Raw genomic sequence first — 23,481 nt, 5'->3', positions numbered from 1 at the left:
CCCAACGCATCAGAACCACACAAATACCGCACCTTCGGCAGCACCGGTACGCAGCCCACGCTCATCCCATCGCAGCGTATCCAAACCAAACCTATTTCTAGGACTAACAGAACAAAGACCCCACAACATTTAACCCTAAGAAAAACTCAAATCAACCGAACTGTCAAGACAATTGAAATCCCACTATAACTAGCCCAAAAGCTCCGTACATTCTCATCATAAACTTCCTCCTAAACCAATGGCTCAAAACCCCAAAAAACTCAGATACACATGGAAAATGACAGAACTGCTAGTCAAAACAAACACCCATGAAAAATTAAATCCAACCAACTCACTAAACTCAAAACCCTACAACTGACCCTAAACATTACTAAAAAAAGCCCCCAAAGCTCTACCTTGAGGCTAACTCACAAATAATAACCAATCATCTAGAAAGGTTATCTTCCAAATTTTAAAACAACTCATTAAAAGCATGAAAATAAAAAAAATCGAAACTATTAAAATACTAAAAAATATCACTACCCAAATTGAAAGACACATTGCCTCTAGAAACCCACCGTCTACAAATGCCCCTGTCCCCCAAAAGAAAACCAGAAACAAAACAGCAAAGCAGAAAGAAATCGGAACTTAGGAACGCTAAAACCAGAACGTTCAAGAAGTTCCACCATATCTCTGATCGTACACCAACTACAAACAACGTGAAACGATACAAACAATTCTTAAAGACCGCCTTAAAACCACTACATTAAAAACCCTTTCACCAATTCAAAACTGCATTGAACAAAAGCCATCTCATAAATTAACACCCAAAACTCCAGCAGCCCAGCTGGCCCTACCAAATCTCTCTGTTGATACACACAGTAAACAAAACCAAAATCCCAGGAATACCTATCAGAAGTCTAGGAAAGAAACCTCTTGAAATTTATCCTACCTCAAACACAAACCAACCCATCCAGAAAGTGAGCTTCACTCAAAAAAACTATTTACACAGAGGTAATAAGACCAAGAAATAAAACAACACACCATATAACGAACCACCAACGAATACAACAGCGAAGGAAAAAAAAACCCACGTTTTTTTCTTTTTTTTAATTTCAACTAACTTCCTTTATTAGCTAGAACCAAAGATTTTGCCAGGGCTGTAACAACAACAACAACTTCTTTTTCTTCTTCTCCTTCTGAAATGTCCCTTCTCCTTCCCAAATTCCTTACAACTTCTGAGTTTGAATCCAAGCCAAAAGCAAAATTCGTGCACTTGTGAGTCCGGTGCTCCTGTCAGATTCTCTGTCTCCCTCCACATCTTCTTACACTTTCAGTCTGAACGCTGTCCTGCCCTGATGAGTTTGACAGAAGAATTGGCACATGTTAAGAGAGCATTTCCCTCCCTCCCTCCCTCCCTCCCTCCCTCCCTCCCTCCCTCCCCAGAGCTGGTTTCCTTAGCGCATTTCAATCGATCCCAAGCCCGCAATGATGCGCGCTCTGCCGGAAAGGGGAAACACGTGCTAGTGAACAGCAGCTCAGAAACAATTCTTTTCTAATGTTACCTGCTCTACTTGACTGCTCGCTAACACAAGTCTCATTTTACCATTGCAGGGAGAAGGCTGTAGGAAAATGTCTGATGAGCAGCCACAAAAGGCCTCACTCCCTGCTACACAGCCTGCAACAACCTCGGCAGAGCGGAGCAGCCAAATCACCGCACTCTCCTTGCCGTGGGCAAGGGTAGAAGATGACTGGGGGAGGCACATAAAAAGAAGGGAAACGCTCCTATAAATGCACAGCCATTTGCTTTCAGAAGCCCAGAGTTCAGGATCTTCTCTAGGAAGCCAGACGTGACATGATATTTCTAAGATTTTCTTCTTCATCGAAGGAAATGTACGTACATACACACTCTTACAAACGTACCTACGGTTTTGGGGTTTTTTTTCTTCTGAAGCTCCAAGAATGATTTCCCACCTTGATTCATTCAGAAGAAACGGCCCCTGTGACTCAGGTCAGAAGGGCGGCCTGCGTTTTTGATCACGACAGCTTTTGGCTTTACCCTGTGAGCAGGAGCAGCCAGAGCTGAGGCTCAGCAGAGGCTGACCCCGGCCAGCCCCTTCCTCCCTTCCCTGTGTGTCACAATGACTTCCAGGCAGAAGGATGCAAAGCAGGTTTGTGTCTTTTCTCTTCAGTGCCAAGAGGTAAAAGATGTAGGCTTTGAAATAACTAATGACCCTCTCTTGGAACTCTCCCAAGGACAGTTTGAAAGCAAAGACAGAAGATTGCTGCTAAATCCATATGGGATAAGGATGAGAGCAGCAAGGATCCGAGGCCAGCAGCGTTGCCAGGCAGTGTCACGTCCCTGCCACCTTGTGACAAGGCACACAGCTGCAAAGCCCCAAAGCCTGCAAGCCCTGGAGCTGCCGCACGGATGGACCTGGTTCCCTTCCCAGGTGCCCAGAGGGACACCCGAGGGCAGGTGTCGTCCCCCGCCCCCCGAGGGCGCACCCAGAGCCCCGGGCAGGGACGGAGTCACTGACGGCTCTCTGGGGACGAGACCCTCCCTGCAGGTGACACCGGCTTGTCCTCTCCCTGTGGCACAGGGACCTCCAGGCTCTAGGACCAGCCTCATTTTGTCAGCATCCAGGTGCTGTGCTAGAGCCAGAGGGGTCAAGGCTTTCCAGAACCGTAGGATCCTTGCGGTTGGAAAAGCCTTCTAAGGACATCGAGCCCGGCTGCTGCCCCCCCCCAAATCAGGTCCCTAAACACCACATCTTGACATCCTTGACATGTCTCCAGGCATGGGGACTTCCCTGGGCAGCCTGCTCCTATGCCTGAGCACCCTTGCAGTGAAGAAATTTTCCCTCCAATCCAATCTAAGCCTTCCCTGCTGCAAGTTGAGGCCATTTCCTTTTGCCGTGTCACTTCTTACCTGGGAGACCTCGGTACTTCAACCTTACCTGCTCCTTCCCTAGGCGGTCTCTGGCTTGGCCGGAGGAGAGGAGAAACACTCCCACCACAGGAATGGCAGCTCAGGAGGTCCCACACCAAGGCCAGGGGGAGCAGCCGTCCTCGCCAGAGCTCGCACGTCCCTTCTTCTCAGAGATTGGCTCTGCTTTTCCTCCCGGGCAGATCTCTGCTGAGTGCTTCACACTTGCCTGTTTGGAGGAGGGGGGGGGAAAAGAGGTTAGCCAAGTTTTTTATCCAGACTTAGCTGCTGGCTTTGCCTCCTCCTGACTTCCTTCTGCTAAGAAAACAGCTGCCTTTGGACTTCTAGGGGCAACTTGCACGTCATGCCTGAAAAGGAACTACAGAAAAGCGCCTCATTTATAAAGCCTCAGCCAAGAAGACAGATGCAGCTGCAGCTTCGCCATGCCCACTGCCTGCAGAGCCGGCAGGCACCAGGCCAGCTCTGCTCCTCCTTCAAGTTGTTCCCAAAGCTGCTGGAAGAACTGAAGGCTCCTTTGGCCTTCCATTGCTCGGCTTGTCCCGAGAAAGAGCTTTGAGTGTTGTTACCCCTCCAGAAAGGAAGGGCCTTTCTGTCTCACACGCTCGGTGACACAAGGCTACGCAGCCTCTGCTCCAGGTGGGAAGGGCTTCCTTCCTCCTCTGGCACCTGGCTGGCACAGGGCACAGGTTGCTCAGAGGTGCTGGGGCTGCCCCATCGCTGCAAGTGTTCAATGCCCGTCGGTGCTCTGCGATGAGGCTCTGAGCAAGCTGCTCTATGAGCACAGGGCACAGGTTGCTCAGAGGTGCTGGGGCTGCCCCATCGCTGCAAGTGCTCAAGGCCCGTCGGTGCTCTGCGATGAGGCTCTGAGCAAGCTGCTCGATGGAAGCACGTCCCTGCCCACGGCGGCAGCAGCCTTGGAATGAGGTGATCTTTAGAGCCCCTTGCAACCTGAATTCTTCCATGATTCTGGGAACTGAAAAAAGCGGGGAAAGAAATCTGTAAAGGTCACTAAATGCATCCAAGCACATCCCCATGGATCCAATCCTCAGCAGCCCATGCAAGGCAAGGTCAGAGCTCTCTGCCCACCGAGGACACGGCAAGCAGCACGGACCTTTCTCCCACTCTCCAGCACGGAGAAGTGGGAAGCCAGAGGGAGTCCGTCTGTTTACAGACACCGGAGGGCGGCGGGACGGGGCGGGGCGGGACGGGGCGGGGCGGGCGGTCTTACCTTGCAAAGCTGGCGGCAGAAAGGGCGGGCAGCGCCGCCGCCCCACCGGGATTTTCCGGCCCGCCGTTGCTTCCGCCGCCTGGAGAGGCGCGTGTGCGGGCTCGGGGGGGGTGCAGCTCCGTTCCGACGGCGTTCGCCCGCCCCGGCTCGCTGCCCCCGGAGCGCTACGACCGCGCCTCCGCCGCCCGCCGAAAGCGGCCCCGCCGGGCCACCCCCCCCCCCGGGCATTCTTCTCAGCCATCGTGTCCCTTTTGCACTCCTGAACGTCTTTCACCCCTCCCGGCCATTTACCGAGCCCGCCCCGCCCGCCGCTCGCTCCCGCCCGCCGCTCGCTCCCGCCCCTCGCCCTTGCCTCGCTCGGCAGCCGCGTCCTTGCCCCGCCCCCGGCAGCCAGCGGCGAGGGGCAGGGCGCTGGCTCGGGGGGCTGCAGTACCGCGCTCTGGCCACAGGGCGGCAGACTCCCGGGTCCGCGATATCCCCGCCCTTTTGGCCGCCATTTTGAGAAGGTCAAAAAAAAAAAAAAAATCCCGCGACATTGGCGACGCGCCACTCCCAACATGGCGGCCGAGAGAGGCCCCCCCCTCGGCCGAGAGAGGCGGTTACTCATATGCCGGTCCGAAACACGCCAAAATACGCCCGCCCGCGGCGCCACTGACCACACAGCCCGTGTCGGTTACACCTAAAACGCAAGAGAAAATCCCGCCGGGGCTGCGCCGGCGTCGGTGTTCCGTGCAGGCAGTCCGGATAGACACACCGCCGGGGGCCCTCCGCTTTCCCGCCCTTTTCGCCGCCATTTTCAGAAGGTCAAACAAACTCCCGCGACATTGGTGACGCGCCACTCCCAACATGGCGGCCGAGAGAGGGCCACCCCCCCCCCCCCTCGGCCGAGAGAGGCGGTTACTCACATGCCGGTCAGAAACACGCCAAAATACGCCCGCCCACGGCGCCGCTGACCCCACAGCCCGTGTCGGGTACACCTAAAACGCCACAAAAATTCCGCTGGGGCTGCGCCGGCGTCGGTGTTCCGTGCAGGCAGTCCGCATAGACACACCGCCGGGGGCCCTCCGCTTTCCCGCCCTTTTCGCCGCCATTTTCAGAAGGTCAAACAAACTCCGCCACGCGCCACGCCCAAGAGGGCTGCCTGGCGGCGCCGGGCTGCAGTACCGCGCTCTGCCCACAAGGCGGCAGCACTGCCGCCCACCCCAGCCGGGGGCGCCGCGCGCCTTGGGCCTGCGGGCGGCCAAGGCGGCAAAAAAGAACAGGGGCCATCCCCCCCAAAAATTCCTCGAAAAATAAATGCCAAAAACCTGCCTCTTACCAAACAAGAACCAAATAAGCCCCCTTTCTTTCATGCCTTCTTGAAATAAATTTGATAGTTCTAGTTTTCCTAGTTCTATTCACACGCATATTTAGACCGGACAGTGATGTGTTACGTCGTTTATACCATCTATTATGCCTATTCCTATTATCTGTATTTATTCATACTTTGTGGTTGTAGCAATATCGTTATATATTGACTGCATATTTCTCGACTTCCATTTAGATTTCTATCATACTTTTATTCTTCCAAAAAAAATCCCATCTCTAACCAAACAAATACCAAAAAACCCTTCTTTTCAACTCTATTGAAATAGTTTTATATTTAGAGCTTGCATAATTAGATTCACTTTTATAGTCACCGTTTATACTGATGCATTCCATTCATCATTACATATCACATATCTATTATTCACATCATAGAGATAAATCATTATTTTTATCATGTACCAAATCTACTGCTACGACTTCTTTTTTCTAATATTTTCAATTTTTATATCCATCTTGATGTATTCATGAGATCTTTTTACAAGTAGATTTCTACCTTTCTATCATTTGTATTTGTAGTTTTTATAATAAAACCCCTGCTTTTGCCAAGTAAAAAACAAAACCATCCTTTCTTTTAAACTACTTTTAATAATGTTGTTGTATTTACAGTTACCATATCTATAATGTTTTAGATATTATATCATAGTGATGTACTAGATTTATAGCCGTTTCCTATAATATACCATCTGAAGATCTATACGGTATCACTTGTATTACGTGTTGTATGGATTTATGTCACTTTACATTTACAATCCTTTAATAATTTGATATATATATCTGCATAGATTCGCAACACATTTCTAGATTTAAAATTTCCTTTGAGCTGTGTTTATATTTATCATCTCTATTGATATATCTATCAACATACACAGTGCTCTTTGAAAAATACAATATCTTATTGGAATATATCATGACTTAAGTTACCTGTTAAATTTTAAATAGAGATCGAATAGATCAAAATAAAAGTTTATTCCCATTTCTACACATCTACTCGTTTTGTTTAAAGATAGCTATCCTTAGAATTTTACATTTAAAATCCAATTCCTAAATGCAATGACAAAACAAACAGCACCGAATTCCCACCAATGTCTTCCAAAACCATCAAGATACCTCCACCAGCCAAACGACTGCCAGCGAAAAAAACACACAACACTCTTTGCACTAACAGTTCTCATCACATCAGAAAAATGGAACCAAACGAAAAGAAAACCCTTGAGAAACACACGCAGCAAATCACAAAAACCTCTAAAAAAACCCAAACCAACTCGCTCAACTCCAATCAGTGCCACTGACCCTGAACGTTATTTTAAAAACTAACCAAAATTCTACATCTACACTAACTCAAAGAATAAGCAATACTCTGTCAAAAGAACTTTAGAAAGCGAACTAATGAACGAAATAGAAAAAAAACAAAAAATCTCAACCACTAAAAAATAAGAAAATAACTACCCAAAAAAAAAAACACCCTACTTAAAAAGACCCACCATATAAATACCCACGTTCCCAAAAATAAAACTGATCAATAACCACCAAATATGTCAAAGGACAACAAGAAACGAAAAGAAAAAAAAGAAAAAAAGAAAAAAAAAAAAACCAAAAAAAAACCAAAAGAAAATACATTTGTAAAACAAAAGTCCCCCAAACCAAAGCAACTTTAATTTACGTCAAAAAAATTATTCCTAACTGAAGAATAAACGCATAGAGCCTCATTCGATCAAAATAAAAATACCACCCAGAAATAAACACAAAGCCGAAAGAGAAACGTAACCATTCACAAGATCTCCCAAATGATCCGTAACAATAAAACGTACACTACAATCAAACAAACCAAAGAAATAAAAGCCCTGGAAGACGAGAAACACGAACGCAATTAGAGAGATTTTAAAAACCCCGCTGCTATTAACGACACGACGCCACCTCGAACCCACCGAAACAAACGCTACACGCCCACGCTAATAAAAGCCACGGCGACAGAATTAAAATCCGAGCCGCTGCTTCACGCAACGACCCGTAGAAACCATTGCACGCCTTTAAAAACAGAAGAGCCCGGCAAAAAAAATATCCGACTACAGAACTCGATTCAAACCAAACCTTTATCGTCACCACCCGAACCGAGAACCGTACCGGTCAGGAAGAACGCCATAGCCCTGAGCGCACACCCACTGCGACCAGAACAAACCCGTGCGATCGATCCCTACAAAGCACCTCCGAAACACGACACCCAAGAACTTGCGGCAGCCCAACCCCGCGCTGCCGGCCCCGGACGGAGCGCGGCTCCTCCGGCGGCTGCTCCGGCGCGCAGGGGCGGCGCCGCCCCGGAGACCCCCCCGCCCCCGCCCGCTCCCCCTGCCCGGGGGGCCCCGGCGGCGCCCGAGCCCCGCGCCCGGAGCGGACAGAGCGGCCGGCACCGGCCGGGCCGGCGCAGCAGCGCCCGCGCCGCCTCTGCCGCCCTTGGCCGGCCCGGCGCCAGCTGCCCTCGGCTCCGCACGGCGGCTCGCACCGGCAAAGCGGCTCCGCCGCTCCCGAGCGCCAAATTCCCCGTGCGCCTCGGCACCCGCCCGGCCCGGGCCGGCAGCGCTCCCGAGCGGCAACGCTCCGGCCCGGGCCGCGGCCATAAGAAGCGCCCGCAAATGCAGCGGCACAGCCCGACTGCAGCCCTGCAAACGCTGCCAGAGCTGCGGCTTCCCGCAACTCAACCCCGAAACTGACGCCGCGGGCGGCGCTCACCTCGCTTCAACAAGGGCAAAGAAATGGCTTCTCCCCTTCAAGTTCATCCCCTAGGAGAGCAGAAAAGAAGGGGCTTTCCTCCAATGAAATCCTTCAAGCCATGTGCAAAGGGGGATTTTGACCTCCATTCAAACCCTTGCTAAGGAGGGACACCAGCGCTGTCCCCTCCATTTAAACCTTAGGATGATGAAAATGGGCTGGCTACCTTCAAATCAAAGCCATCCGATGACAACAATACTTTGCCCATTCCCGTTCAAATGGAACGCAGGGATTCCCTGTCACCCCTGGGATACCCCTAACAGCCGGGAAAAGGCAGCTTTTCCTTCAATCGACATCCTTGGAACCGCAAGCGAAAGCGGATCCCCCCCAGTTCCAACACAGACAATATTAGGAGAGTAGCTGCTTGCCTCTCCTTCATTTCTTTTGTCTTCACAAGCTCCCTTTTTCTTCCTGGGGAACCGGGGAGGGGGGACTGCCAAGATCCAATTGAAAAGGGAAAGGACCAAAGTCCCCGCTCCAAATCCACACGCGCTCACCCGTTCGGCTGCTGCTTCCCGGCACAAAGATTCGTCCCTCGGCACCTCCTTGAAGCGATGCTCCGCGGATCCAAGCGCGTATCCAGGTGTTCGCCCAGACGCTGCCAGAAGCTCTCGCAGTCCTTCCATGAGACAGCCCCGGGAGCCCCCCATGAACCCCTCTACTCAGCAGCTCCATGCAAAAGGCAGCTGAGGCGAAGCCTCCCCCTAAAACAGCCTCGCACCCCCCCCCCCCCCCCCGGCAGGAGCCGGCCCCTCATCATCCTCACAGCTCACACCTGGGGCTGCTCCGAGCCCCCCATCATCCTCGCAGCTCACACCTGGCGCTGATGCCACTCTCCAACAGCGCCTCTCCCCGTCCAGCACACAGCCCGCTTCTCACAGACACAGAGCCAACAGAAATCTGCTCCGGGTGCTGGCTTTTCTGAGTCCGTCTGCTTCCACAATTCAGACACGGACGTGCGCTGATGGCACTGAGGGAAAGCTTTCCAGTGCACAAAACTGTCATTCTGGTAGCGCGCTTTGAGACGCCTTCAGAAAAAGCAGAATCAGCGCCGCCTCCTAAGAGCCCTGCTGAGGAACCCCGCCCTCCTTGGGACACCCAATGCAGCAGAGCTCGAAAAACGAGGGCAAAAGTCAAGCTTGGAGTGGAAAAAGACAATAGAAATACAGCAGCCTTTCAAGAAAGCCTTCACACAGTAATAGTGGGAGCCGGTCCCATTTCTTCTTTCCTTGCTCTCTGGAATGACATCAATACGAAGTAAAAAACCCACACGAAACACAAGGCAGAGCTGGGATTTGACACGTCTTCCTTTTGGCTCTCGGGATGACAAGCGCCTCTTCCGGGACTGCGACACGCTTTGGGCGCTGGCAGAGAACGGAGGCAAAAGGTGCCAGAGAGCCCTTTCTATCGCCTTCAGCCCCTGCAGCTGTTCTGAGGGTTCCAGGGCACAGCTCGGTCCGTTCCTAGATCAAAACCTCACGGCAATATCTTCAGAACTACTACCCATCTCCAGTCGGAACCTTCTACATTCCTGTAAACAAATGAGTGCATAGAGAGGGTTTCTCCCCAGCTGAGTTTAGAGACCAATTCCTATTCTTTAGCAATACCTAGAAAACCGAATGCCTTGCCAGGTTTTAGCATCCTACACCCACTCACCCCTCCCTGTGCATTTGGTGGCAGCTTTGGGTCCCTCTGGGGGACGGCACCCAGCGTGACCCCCGCCCCTCGCCCGCCCCCCACCTGCTCCTGCACCGCCGTGGGGCTCCCTCTCCTGGGCACCTTGGGCTGCCCCCAAAGGCATCAGAGCCCCGAGTCTTCACCCCTCCTTTTGGCACGGGCAGCACCACAGACAATGAAAAGGAACTCGAGTGAGGCATGGGGAAGAAGAGAGAAAAAGACAGAGTGCCAAACACACGGTAAGGACAGAAGCACACAGAGACACGTGGGGCAAGATGCTTCTCCTGCAGTCACTACACAAGTGCAGCCTCCTTGCAATGTCATGCTCAGTCTCTCCTCCAAGCTGCACAGGTGAACAAACAGGGACTCCCAACGTTTCCTTCCCTCAGGCAGCACAGACCCACTGGGCGAACCTGGAATCCAAGGATGGATCTAAACATGGGAGGTCTCACTTGCTACTCTCTCCACCTTTTCTCCAGCTTAGCCCTGGGCTGGGAAACAAAAGACAACAAACATTTAAAAACAAAACTTGAGGTGTCTTGAGGATGGCCAGGCCTGGGAGGAAGACCTTCCCAGCAGCCTCTTGGCCTTTCCCCACTCTGAGGAACTGTGGAAACGCACATCCAGACCCGGGGCAGACAGCCTGGAATGTTTTCTGCACAACAAACGCCACAGCCCCGAGCAGCAGAAGCCTGAAGATGCTCTGGATTGCAATTCACAGCTTCAGTGGATTCCTTATAGGACAGCCAAGTCATTTGAGCCCAGAGGAAATACAAGTCACCATTTTTAATAGTTAAAATATCTGTGGAAGTTACTGGCTGCTTACGGCAGTGAGCTACGTATGGCTTCCCATACTTAGGGATTTATCAGAAGAAGCAGTTTCAGTTTCCTTCCTTTTGGAGCCCAGTCCCAAACGGGAAACTTCTCTCGACTGCTCCTGAGAGAGGCAAGTGGAACTTCAGGAGCTCAGGCAAGCGACTCCCCCCCGAGTCGCGTCTCACCTGCCCGAGCACCCACAGTGCTTTTGTACCACCTCTTTCCCTGCTTTCCATGTTCCTTTAAAGGTGACAAGCCTGCAAGCTCTGCCTCCAGCCACATCCTCCCTGCGCCCCAGCACCGCCCGGCCCCGCGCCAGCACCACCCCCGCCCTGCCCAAGCACCGCCCCGGCCCCGGCCCCGCCCGAGCACTGCCCCAGCCCCGCCCCAGCCCCGCCCAGCACTACCCCGGCCCGGCCCCGCCCCGCCCTGCCCCGGCCCCGCCCAGCACTGCCCCGACACCGCCCGAGCCCCGCCCCAGCCCCGCCCCGGCACCGCCCCTGCACCGCCCAGCACTTCCCCAGCTGCACAGGGGCTGCTCCCCCTTCGCCATGGCGCCGGGGAAGCTGCAGGTTTTGTGTCCCAGGGAAAGCCCAGGTTTTGTTTCCCAGGAAAACTCCAGGTTTTGTGTCCCAGGAAAAGCCCGGGTTTTGTGTCCCAGGAAAGGCTCTGCTCGGCGGCCCCGGCTCCGTGGCGGGCACGTCACTGCGCATGCGCTTCCCTTTCCACGGCACCACGCATGCTCAGGGGATTTCCTTTTCGCCCTTAATTCCCACGTGCAAAAGGTTTCCGCTGGGAAACGCGCATGCGCGCTGTCCCGCTGCAGTACCGCTGCGCGCCACCGGGTGTCAGCTGCGAGCCACTGTCAGCGCCTGCGCGTGCGTCACTGCGGCGCCGCGCGCCACGCCCCGCTCGGCCCTCACACAGGGAGCGCCGAGGTTCAGGGCACTGAGAAGGGAAATGCCGATCAGAATAAATCATTAAGAAGCTGCACGGCTTCCAAGTTTCTCTCCAACCATTCTTACATGGAAGTCCATGATTTTCCCGCCTCCTTCTGGCAAAATTCCTCAGCTGTGGGGTGGTCCCAGTCCAGTCCAAGCATTCGAGGAACAAACATCTGCTCCCTTGGTGCCAGCAAGAGCTTTTCTATGTGAAAGAACTGACAAGGACTTGGCACAGTGCATTTTTTTCCTGGAATAAAAGCACAGACAGATGCAGCTTGTCAGCACTCACAGCATTCCCTTCTCCTAACACAATTCTGGGCTCCTTTGTAAACTGCCTCTGGCGTGTGGTTTTCTCCAGGAGAAAGAAATTTTCATGGCAGTTTGGAAATTATGTTATCACAAATGAAAGAAAGTAAAGAAGAAATATCCCCTGCAAGAGCCTTTGAGACCATCTGGGCTGAATTGGGAAAGGGACATTAATTCCCTGTATTGCGAATACACAACACCTCCATCCCGTAGCACAGACTGTCAAGTGGGGTCTGACAGCACCACTCTGACAAACCTCGTTGTCATTCTCCCTTTCAGTGACTTTTGCAATCAAAGTCTGAAGCTGACAAGCCCAAAAGCTCTGTCCAGCTGCCCAGGAACAAAAGGATACTCCTACGGATGAGGCACGTTCCCAGCAAACACTCCCAAAACAGCACAGAGGCAGCACTGGAGCTTGTGTGTGGGGCTGGCAAGGACTGCCAGGAGGGCACGGCCCCCAGGTCGGGTGGCAGTGGCAGTGACAGCAGCAAACTGCCACGGTCTGATGGCACAACAGAGACACAGTCCAGCAATGCCCACGGGAGGCCAGAGCTGCGCACGGCAAAGGCTGGCCCGGCGGCGCTTCTCGTGCCCGGCCAGACACGGCCACCGGCTCCTGAGGGACTCCAGCCCTGCTCGGGGCTCTCCGTGTCCCCTCCTCAGGCGGAGCCGCCGGACTGATCGCTCCCCGGGGAAGGGGGGAGGCACCGCCCAGCCCCGCACGGCACGGGCACCGAACGGCCCACAGCGAGCCCGGCCACGCCCGGGAGCCGAGCCCGGGAGCCGAGCCCCGGAGCCGTCCTGAGCCCCGAGCCGCCCCCACAGCCCCGAGCCCAGCAACCCCGAGCCGCCCCCGCAGCCCCGGAGCCCTCCCGCAGTCCTCCCGGAGCCCCGCAGCCGTCCCGCAGCCCTCCCTGAGCCCCGAGCCGCCCCCGCAGCCCTCCCAGAGCCCCGAGCCGGCCCTGAGCCGCCCTCACAGCCCCGAGCCGGCCCTGAGCCCTGAGCCTCCCCCACAGCCCTCCCGCCGAGCGGCCGGGCGGCAGCAGCCGGTACCCATTCTTTACGGGAAAAAGTTTAACTAATTCTGAGGCTTCCAACAATTCAGTGAACATTTTCCTTGCAGAACTTTTGAAAGAAGCCCCTGATTTGTCTCTCATAAGTGCTTGGGTGCTTTGACAATGCGCTGATTTTTTCCCGTGTATTTTAGAGTAAGTTTGAGTATACAGAAATAAATATGAATACTTACTGAAAACTCTGGAAAGTAGAGACAGAAGAGAAAGCTTTATTTGCTACTGAAATACTTAATTGTTTTAAATGAGCAATACCACATCTGATGTCACAATGTAATGTCCATTAATACATTTAGTTACATGAGCAAATGCTACAGAGATTTACAAGGATTTGACTTACCAAACACTCTCTACAACCACAAATGCACAACTACAAGGACTCTGCGTGTCCACTGGAATTGCACACATAATGCAAGTTGTGAATCATGACCCTTGTGAGTGAGTAGTGGTTAAGAAGAGAGTTCATCAGGTCATAAATAATTTGAGAGACATTTAATTCTTTGTGGAATAAGATTAATTAATTTTTTAATTAATTAATTAAAAATTAGAGAAGTAGCATTGCAGATGTTAATATCAGCAAATCAGCTATTGAGAGTTCTAAATATTTTTAAGGAAATCAACAAAAAATCTGCCAGTTGCAGCATTTCATTTTGTTTTATTTAATTTCCTTTTGTTTCATTTAATTTCATTCCATGAAATTGAATTTCATTTCATCTCATTTTAAGAATCTCATTTCACTCCATAAAATTTCATAGAATTTCATTTCACTAAACTTCATTTCATTAAATTTTAAAATTTAATTTCATTTAATTCTATAGAATTTATTTTCTTTTTATTTTACTTCATTCCAGCAAGTTCCATTTCATTTAATGAAACTAAATAAAATCACAGATCTACTACTAAATTGTGATTTTTGAAATGCAGTTCAGGGCATGACAGCAAGACAGCAAGAATAGGGGAACATAAATAATGCTGTGCCCTATAAATAATCCTGTGGAAGTGCAGCTTCCCTACCCCCATGGGGAGTGCAGAGCGGGTACCTGCCCTGTCAGCATGAATCAAACCAGACATGCCAGGAAACCAACAGGTCTGCCTAGTGCAGACACTGCCTTGTGGTCCAGCAGATGCCAAGCCCAGTGATCATCCCAGGCAAATTTGGTTACAAGGTGGGTTTGGGTGGGCAGGGAGTGCACAGCAGGTACAGGGCTAAACCCACAGCTGCTCTTCCCCCTCCTGGGAAATCATGGGCTGTGTCTTCAGGACAGCCAGGTGGCTCTTGAGGAAAGCAAGGGCTAGAAACTACCTAATGTATTTTGACTTCCAACCACATTGATGCAAACAACAGGAAATATAAAACAAATGAGAAGTCTCTGAACTTTCAAGTAAATGTCTGGGATATTCAGTTGATGGCATGAGTTTTTATTCAGACCTCTCAGTTTTGGTTGAGTCTCTCACTCATTCTTTGGTGAGGTCTGCCACATTTACCTTTGGCTTCCTGGAGGGTGCTGAAGGCCAGGGGAGAGAGGGCTGGTCCCAGCAGACAGTACTGGTGAGCCCTTCACTGGGACCTCCAAGACAAGAGGCAGAAAGGTACACCCCAGTCTTCTGCTGCAGTGCCCGTAGAGGCTGAGAGAGTTGGGGATGTTCAACCTGGAGAAGAAAAGGCTCTGAGGAGACCTTAAAACACCTGCCAGTGCCTAAAGGGGCTGAAGGAGAACTGGAGAGGGACTTTGGACAAGAGAGGGAGTTGACAGGACAAAGGGGAATGGCTTACAACAGTAGCTTGAGATGCAATGTTAGGAAGAAATTCTTACCTGTGAGGTTGGTGAGGCCCTGGCACAGGTTGCCCAGAAAAGCTGTGGCTGCCTCTGGATCCCTGGGAGTGTTCCAGACCAGGCTGGATGGGGCTTGGACCAGCCCAGGACAGTGGAAGGTGTCCCTGTCCCTGGCAGGGGGATGGAAGAAGGTGGTCTTTAAAGTCTTTCCAACCCAACCATTCTGTGATTCTGCATTAGCCCTTACTCACCACTTAACTGAATTTTCGCAGCCTTTATTGCACTGTGTCCATGTATTCACTCCTTACACATGGGGTTATCTTTGTCCAAATGCAGCAACATCACCTTCAATTCCTTTCTTTGACCTTTATGTACCAGAGGTCTCCAACAACCTCCCCAGCCCTACTTCTGAGGTGCCTCCTCACAACTGGTTTTTCCATGACCATCATGATGAAAGATCCCTGCCTTTTTTCCCCAAGAAGTCATGCCTCCCAAAAAATTAACTGTCCCTCTACTTTTCTTTGGGTCAGGTCCACAGATTCTGTTTTCTCCTAGAGATCAATATCCAGATGTCTGGGTGATTATTGTGGCTTTATGAATCTGCAGCTGGAGGTCACCTCCAGGCTTGTGCATAAGAATCATAAAATGTTATCAGTTCTCTAGTGTCAACAGTGTGATAAGTCCAACATAAGGCAATTTCACTCTGGCAGCCAAGCTCCAATCTGTTTTCTTCCTGCTGGTTTTGTATCGAGCTAAATGGAGCACTCTGTGCAATTGCTCAACTGCTCTACAAAGGGAGATTTGAACTTCTTGCAGTCTGTAGGGTCTTGCTGTTGATTTCCAGCCCATCCAAGATTTTTCCCTTGTGTCTTATCTCCCATGGTAATGGGCTGGGAGAACCTTTGCAATTTCATTTTCCCCCCTTCAATGCTTCAGCCTGAATCCTGCTGTCTGCAATTATCCAATGGTCAACTTTCCTGGCTCATAGACCATCCTGCTGCAGCTGTGAGGATGTGTTTGGGATGGGAATGAGGGTTGGAAATAGCTTGAGATGGGGAAGTATTTCTATTTCTGGCCAATCTGTCATGAAATGAAGGCTCCAGGCAGCTTCTTGCCTCCAGCACTGTATGGGAATGTCCAAACCCTCTGAGCCCCTGAAGACTCTGAGTGTCTTCTGAGTCAGGGCTCAGAAGAGCATTTTGCTCCTGCTGCATCAGGGATGTCAGGGCAAATAGAGACTCCAATTAGGCAGTGTCACAGCTGGCCAATTAGACACTTCCAAGGAGTTTTTCCTAGTGAATAAGTTATTTCCACTGCTGGAACAGTATCTTGTGAGAGATAACAGCAGCAGTTTGGTTATTTTAATGGCTTCATTTAAGCTGCGTAAATATTATCAGAAAGTGACCTTTAGCCTCTACCAGCATGAGGTGAAGTCCCTTGCTGCCCAAAAACTGGTTTCCAGAGCCTCTGAACCATTTATGTATATTTAACTCACCCAGGAGGTGTTTCACTCTACAAACTGGAAACTCTGAATTAACTCACAATGAAACATGATTTAATGAAGAGGTGGCTGTGCATCTCCGCCAGGATAGGCTTACACCAAGAAAGGATGAAACCAAAGAGAGCTGAAGTCCCCATTTCATGACTTTATAGCACTTTCCAGTGCCTAAAGGTGCTCCAAGAGAGCTGGAGAGGAGCTTTGGACAAGGGGACAAGGGGAAAGGGCTTCACACCAACAGTAGGTGTAGATCAGATATTAGGAAGAAATTCCCCTGTAAGGATGGTGAGACCCTGGCACAGGTTGTCCAGGGCAGCTGTGGCTGATCCTGGATCCCTGGCAGTGTCCAAGACCAAGTTGGATGGGGCTTGGAGCAAGCTTCTAGTGGAAGGTGTTCTAGTAGAAGGTGTCCCTGCCCATGGCAGGAGTCAGAACTGGGTGATTTTTAACACAAATCATCCTGTGATTCTATAATTCTATTTACTGAGGCAGATAAAGAGTTGAGCTTCCCAGAGCCTGAAGATTTAATTAAATCACAGCTTGAAAAAAAAAATCTAAAGGGCTCATAAGTATTCTAAAGATATCAAACCAAAATATTTTAACAGTTTAAGAGTGAGGCCTTTTCATTTTTCATTTTAGAAGGGCTTCTTACTTCAGTCTCTTATGTACTGGAAAAGAAAACAGTCAAAATAGAAACAGAACACTTTGATTGACCAGAAGTTTTGAGGGATATTCAGTGTTTCTCTCCAGCAGAAGTTGTAATGTTCTCTCTGACTCAGAACAAGGACCTGCTTTGGAATTGTGGCATGGTTTCATGATGAAGCGGGTTGTCGCTGTAACCCACTAGTGATTAGAGATTATTTACATCCTGGGTTTGAGTGAAACATGGTGAGGAACAACATGCATTCATTTAAGGCAGGAAATAGGGTATTTTATCTCATCTTTCTGTGACAGGGACAGGACCCGAGGGAATGGCTGGAGCTGTGTTAGGGCAGGTTTAGGTGGAGATCAGGCTCTTCCCCCAGAGGGTGCTCAGGCAGTGCCCAGGCTCCCAGGGAATGCTCCTGGTGCCAGGGCTGCCAGAGCTCCAGGAGCGTTGGGGCAATGGCTCAGGCTCAGGGTGGGATTGTTGGGGTGTCCTGTGCAGAGCCAGGAGCTGGACTCGGTGATCCTGATGGATTCCTTCCAGCTCAGGACATTCTGTGCTTCTATGATTGATTTTATCTAATCAAGGCAATAATAGGCTGGAACATTTGGCTTTTCATCTCCAGCTTTCAGAAACAATGTGGAGATCTGTCAACACTGTCAAGGCCTAGAGTAATTATAAAATCAAGGAATGTTTTAGGTTGGCATGACCTTAAAGATCATCTCATTACACCCCCTGCCATGGGCAGAGACACCTTCCACTAGACCAGGTTTCTCCAAGCCCCAGTGTCCAACCTGACCGGGGACAATTTCAGGGATAGGGCAGCTACAGCTGCTCTGGGCAACCTGTGCCAAGGTCCCACTACCCTCACAGGGAATAATCTCTTCTCAATATTCAATCTAATCTTGCCCTCTCTCACTTTAAACCCAGCTTTAAACTGAAGTTGAAACTGAGCCCTCTGCTTCAGGCAGAGGCAGTGCAGCCCACAATGGTCCCTAAGAAAATGCTGAAGCAATGGACCTGTACAAGCTCGGTGGATAAAATTAAATAAATCTGGTGTCCAAGACTTGGTTCATGGGGCAACGAATTTCCTCCCCTCTCTGTTTCACTCACCTGCTTCTTGGGATCTTGGCCATGGTGTGGTCCTCATGTATTTTCTTCCTGTAAAACTGAGCAAAAAAGAAAAGCAATTCAACAGCCCTGATTTTTTTTTTCCTTTTGAACAATCTCAATGCCACCTGCATTGCAGTTCTGCAAGTTAATCTCGTGGATGCTTGTGCACACACAGGATCAGTGTGATTGCAATCTGCACATGAAAACCAATTCAGTGCAGACAGGAGGGAGGCAACACAGCCAGAAATCAATTGACTCAAGTCTGTGTATCAAAAGCACTGGAGAGAATCCCATCAATAAGATATAAAACACAAAACACCTTTACCTCCCTCCCTTCTGAAGCATTTGATAAGTGAATATAAAATACATGAAGGTCACGAGAATGGCAGTTGGCACCTCTGTGTTGCTGTTAACAAGGAAAAGAGGCAGAGAAAGCAGCAGTAGGAGAGGAAAACAGGGATATCAAAGGAACTTTGGAGAGAATCACAGAATCACAGAATTTTTTAGGTTGGAAAAGCCCTCTGAGATCACCAAGTCCAATTGCTACCCCAGCATTGCCAAGGCCACCACTAACCCACATCTCCAAGTGCCACACCCACACAGCTTTTAAATCTCTTCAGGGATGGGGACTGGGGACTCTGCCACTGCCCTGGGCAGCTGTGCCAGGGCTGGACAGCCTTTCCAGGAAGACATTTTCCCTAATTCCCAGCCTGCAACTTCTCTGGAGCAACTTGAGGCTGTTTCCTCCAGAGGGGATAAAAGAGATAGTGAAGGATTGTGGTTGACACTTGCAGGGACAAATACCTGCGGATGCGAGTAGGCACCTTTGACACTTCTGCTCCAGCTTTGTGCCTCCTGCTCTCCAGGAAAATGGTCTTTCCAAAATGTGGGATGCCACAAAGAATCCACGAATCTGGGGGATGTGAAGTACAGGAGGGGCAGGGAAGGAAAAAGCTGAAGCACAGCAAGTGACCATTTTCCCAACCTCCTCTTCTTGATCTCCCAAGAAAGAAAAGCTGGGTTGAAATCTATGTGTGGAATTTGCCGCTGGAGCTGGATACAGCCAATGTGAGTTAAGATTCAGTTACTTTGATGGGCACAGCATTCAGCAGGGACAGCAAAAAGACATGAGAATCTTTAAGCCTCTTGCCTCTTCATCAGCACTACCAGGAGGGTTTCAGTCATGGACATGACTGCTTGGATTAGGTTTAAGGTGGAGGAGAGCCCTTGGATAGCACAAACAATATTCACATCAATGAAGACTGGGAAAGGAATGATCTGAGGAGTGACAGCTGGCAAAGAATGAGTGCTGAAAGTTTTGGTTGTGTAAGATGCAAAAGAAATACCAGATTACAAAGAAACAAACATATAAGAAAGAAATATCAAATAAACAAAGTAGCAAAAAGCTGAGATCTAGGTGCTATATTTGGGTGAAAACCACAACAACAATCCCCCTCTGTCCATCAGACACTTTCTAGGTGAGAAAAAACAGGCTGAAATGGAACCTGAACCAAGGAATTGCATGTTTTATCTCCTCTTTTCGTCCTTTTTCATTAAAAAAAAAAGGACCGAAAAGCAATAATAACCTCCTTTGTCTTATCCTGCAAGATACCTTGCCTTCCCAAATCCATGAAAATGAAATTAATTTTTCTCCTACAGTTCTCTACCAGCTATTTTGTCTCCTGTGCAAGAGAGGGTTGAGTACAATTACATATAGATGCTTGTATCTCTTAAAAGCCAATAAAGGTGCTACACAGAGAGAAAGCCACCCCACACACTGTCAGTTGCACATGGCTCTTTGGCCACTTCCAGGGCCAGAGAAGCAAGAAGGCCATGGGGACCTCATCCTGTCTCCCTGACCCCTCTCCATCCTCCCCCTCCTTGGGCCAGAAGAGCTCCTGTTTTGGCCAGTGGCCCTGAAATGCTCTAGAATCCTCTTCATGTCCCAGCTGGATGGGCATTCAGCTTGCAGCCTGCATTAGAGGTTCTCAAAAGAGGAACATCAGGAAATTACAAAAAGAAACCACTATGAAAATAAGCTAAGAAAAATTTTTTACCCTTCCTATACCAGCACAGTTAATGCTAAGGAAATTTACAGATCTGGACAAAAAAAGGAGGTTTAGACTGAGGAGGAAAACCCCTAATTTTAATGAAAAGGCTTCAGAGATGCTGCAGAATCAGACTAGTTAATCAAACGAATTAAATGACTGCGAGATACACTAGTAGCATGGCTCAGTGAAATGAACAGAAAGAGAAGAGACTGGAAATTCTCTGTTGTCTTTCTAGAAATATACTGAATTTTGTTTCCCCTGCAGGTCCAGCCAGGCAGGTTTTAGCTGCTTAGAAATCCTTGCTGTTGTACGGACGCAGGAGCCTGTCTTTATTTACCCAGGAATTCCTATAACACACAAGCTCTTCAGGCAAACCCTTCTTTAGGATTTAAGTGGTATTTTTAACGGGCATTTGAATGAGAGCTGGCACCATGATTTTGCTTCTCTTGTGGAAACAAGCAAGGCAGTGTATCATAGATTAGTTAACTTTCCTTCACAAAGAGGACACTTACTATTTACTGTCCCTGTTAGTATCTTGGACTGCCTGGTAATGAAATATTTAATGCCAAGGTATTTATGCCACCTGCCAACTTGCCAAGACCACAGGGGTGTGAATGAGGGTATTAATTACTGCAGGAGAAAGGAAAGGCTTGTAGAGGTCAGAGAACAGCCTCTGGTGGAGGCCAGGAGTAGCAACAGCAAAACATTTGTGATGAACATGCTATTTCCATGGAAAACAGGGAACAGTTTCATAGCCTGGCTTAAGGGGCAGGTGCTTGCCGTGCTGGGCCAGGAGGATCTGCTGAGGATCACAGAATCATGGAATGGTTTGGGCTGAAAGGGACCTCAAAGACCATCTAATTCCACCTTCTTCCATGGGCAGGGACACCTTCTACTATCCCAGGTTTCTCCAACCTGGTCTGGAACACTTCCAGAGATGGGGCAGCCAAAGCTTCTGCGGGCAGCCTGTTGCAGAGGCTCATCATCCTCATAGCCAGGAATTCCTTCCCAATATCCCATCTAACCCTGCCCTCTGGCAGTGGGAAGCCATTACCCCTTGTCCTGTAATCAACGCCTTTGTCCAAAGTCCTTCTCCAGCTCCCTTGGAGCCTCTTTAGGCACTGGAGGCTTTTCAAAGTCTCCCCTCTCTTCTCTTCTCCAGGCGGAACCACCCGAGCTCTCGAGGGTGAATACAGGCAGAATACGACCTGGCACACTGTGGGTCAGGGTGTTGGGAGCAGTGCCATTAAACGGTGACTGCAGTCCCCCTGGAGTGCTGGATGTGTTTCTGTCAAAGCGATGATCCTGTAGAAGGGTCTGGTTCTTCTCTGAAGGTCCAGTGGTGGTTATGGAGGTCTTGTCCTCTGGGAATGCGGTGGGTAGTGCTGCTGATTGTGTTCCAGACCTCAGCTGATATCCAGGTAGGAATGCCTGGTTCCTCCCCCGGGCGGAACATCTCACAGTGGGGTGATGGAATTTTGAGTCATGCAGGGAACCTGTATGGCCCATTAGCAGAAGATATCCCCAGGAGGGAGCTCAGGGGGATGAGTAATGGAGAGGATAAAGAACACTGCCCCTCCTACCTCAACAGCTTATGAAGATGGTAATAGAATACATACTTTCAGTTGCATCTTACATTGTAACCTAAGAGACAAAGGATGTGCAACTGTCTAGCGAAGGAGAGTCCTGAAATGCTGCATTCTGGGCTTTATTTCAGGGAATCCCTTAAGTACATAGCTAATTTTGAGGACATGCTTAACTCCTTCCCCTGAGCAGGTTTTCTTTCCCCAGCCAGAACCAAGGCAAACACTGTCTTTAATTTCCAGGGTATTCATCTGGAATTTTTCACAAGCCTTGAACTCAATAACAGTACTTCTAATTTCTTACCAGAAAACAAGTTTCTGTGGTTAGAAAAAAATGACTCCACCTAGAAGGATGCAAGACATCCTTTGATTGGTGTTCCTTGAGTTGTCCTTGAAGAGGAGTGGTGGAAGGGGACAGAATAACTTTATACAGCTGCTGGCAATAAATTATTAAAACCTTTATGAATACAGCATATTATCTGTCCATGTGCCTTCAGGCATTTTCTGTTCCTTTTCTGCTTTTGAAGCAATTAATCTTGCTACTGCTCATAATTTTCAGAGTCAGTCTTACAACTCTGGAGAATGTGTGAAAATTGGAGAAACTGGAGCAAGCCAGTGGCAGAGGAGCTGAGGATTCATGCTTCCCACCAGTGGGGGCTCACAGGATGGGACCATCCTCAGTGGGATGTTTTCTGGGGTATTTTATTGGAAATTGCAAGTCCCCATGCTGGGGACTCTCATCCCTTTCTTGGAGAGCTGCTCCTGGCTGTTAGAAAATGCATTTTCCATGTCAGCCTGTTCTTCCTTATATTAATTCCATTACTCTCAGCTCTCTCTTCTATGCCACCCCTGAATCACTTATTTCTTGCTTGCAGCCCTAGTCTACTTCCTAAGTGCCAAACAGAAAATGGTGCTGCTTTTTTCTTTCTTGTCAAAGTACTCTAAAAATCAAAATCTTCATTTACTTCTAGGCTTCACAGCAATGTTTCACCTAATATGAAACTACTTGGGCACCTATAAATCATAAAAAGAGTTCAGGTCTTCATAGCCTTCTCACTTTTATGTCTCCCAGTAGGAGATATGGACCAGGATGCTGCCTTAGAGGCCTGTCCAGGGGATCCCAGACTCACAGACAGAGGCTGGAGTTGGGGGAATGCTCTTCTCCTTCTCTCTGCCCACATCAGGGCAATTTTGTATGAGTAATGAAAGAGAAAAAGAGAAGGATTCTTAATTTTTTTTCTCTGTTCTGAGTGAATGTTCTGCCCTATCAGCTCGAGCTGTTCCCAGCGTCACCTTAGTGATTACTTAAGTGCTTCACACTCAGCTGAACAGCTTGATCAGGACACCACAGAGCCCTGAACCATGTCAGGATACCAGCCAGCCTTGTTGCTATGGCAGGGAAGAAGTGTTTCAAGTTTAAGCAGTGGTGCATGGATTTTAAGGACCCTCAGACTGTCCCAGTGGGCTGCAGCTTGGGGTTGAAGGGATCCTGTGGGTCCGCAGTGGCAGGATGGTGCAGCCACTGACATTTCCAGTAAAACAGGGCTTCACCAGTTCCTCCAGCAGTCCTTCTGCCCAGATTCTGCAGGACTTTTGCCTGGTAAAAATAATTTGGCTTGAATTTGTAAATAGTCTGGGATCTTGATTCTGGCAAATTTATCCTTGCTGAGAAAGCTTCTCCGTACTCCAGCACAGATTGTGGAAGCTGGGCTGC

The 23,481-nt window shown here is 49.6% G+C and overlaps 1 long non-coding RNA gene across 1 annotated transcript; it reads right to left on the bottom strand.

Moving 5' to 3' along the window:
- Positions 1–1,423: 1,423 nt before the first annotated feature.
- LOC139604640 (uncharacterized) lies at positions 1,424–11,108 on the bottom strand. The gene is made up of 3 exons (XR_011684042.1): positions 10,379–11,108; positions 9,106–9,819; positions 1,424–3,137 (listed from the first exon to the last, which is right to left on the bottom strand). It is a non-coding gene; the product is annotated as an uncharacterized lncRNA (long non-coding RNA).
- Between the last annotated feature and the right edge of the window lie 12,373 nt (positions 11,109–23,481).

Source organism: Agelaius tricolor, unplaced genomic scaffold, assembly GCF_023055355.1.
Source record: "Agelaius tricolor isolate 1412-34295 unplaced genomic scaffold, bAgeTri1.0.p SCAF_54, whole genome shotgun sequence".
Taxonomy (NCBI): Eukaryota; Metazoa; Chordata; class Aves; order Passeriformes; family Icteridae; genus Agelaius; species Agelaius tricolor.
This window is presented reverse-complemented; position numbering and strand designations above follow the sequence as displayed.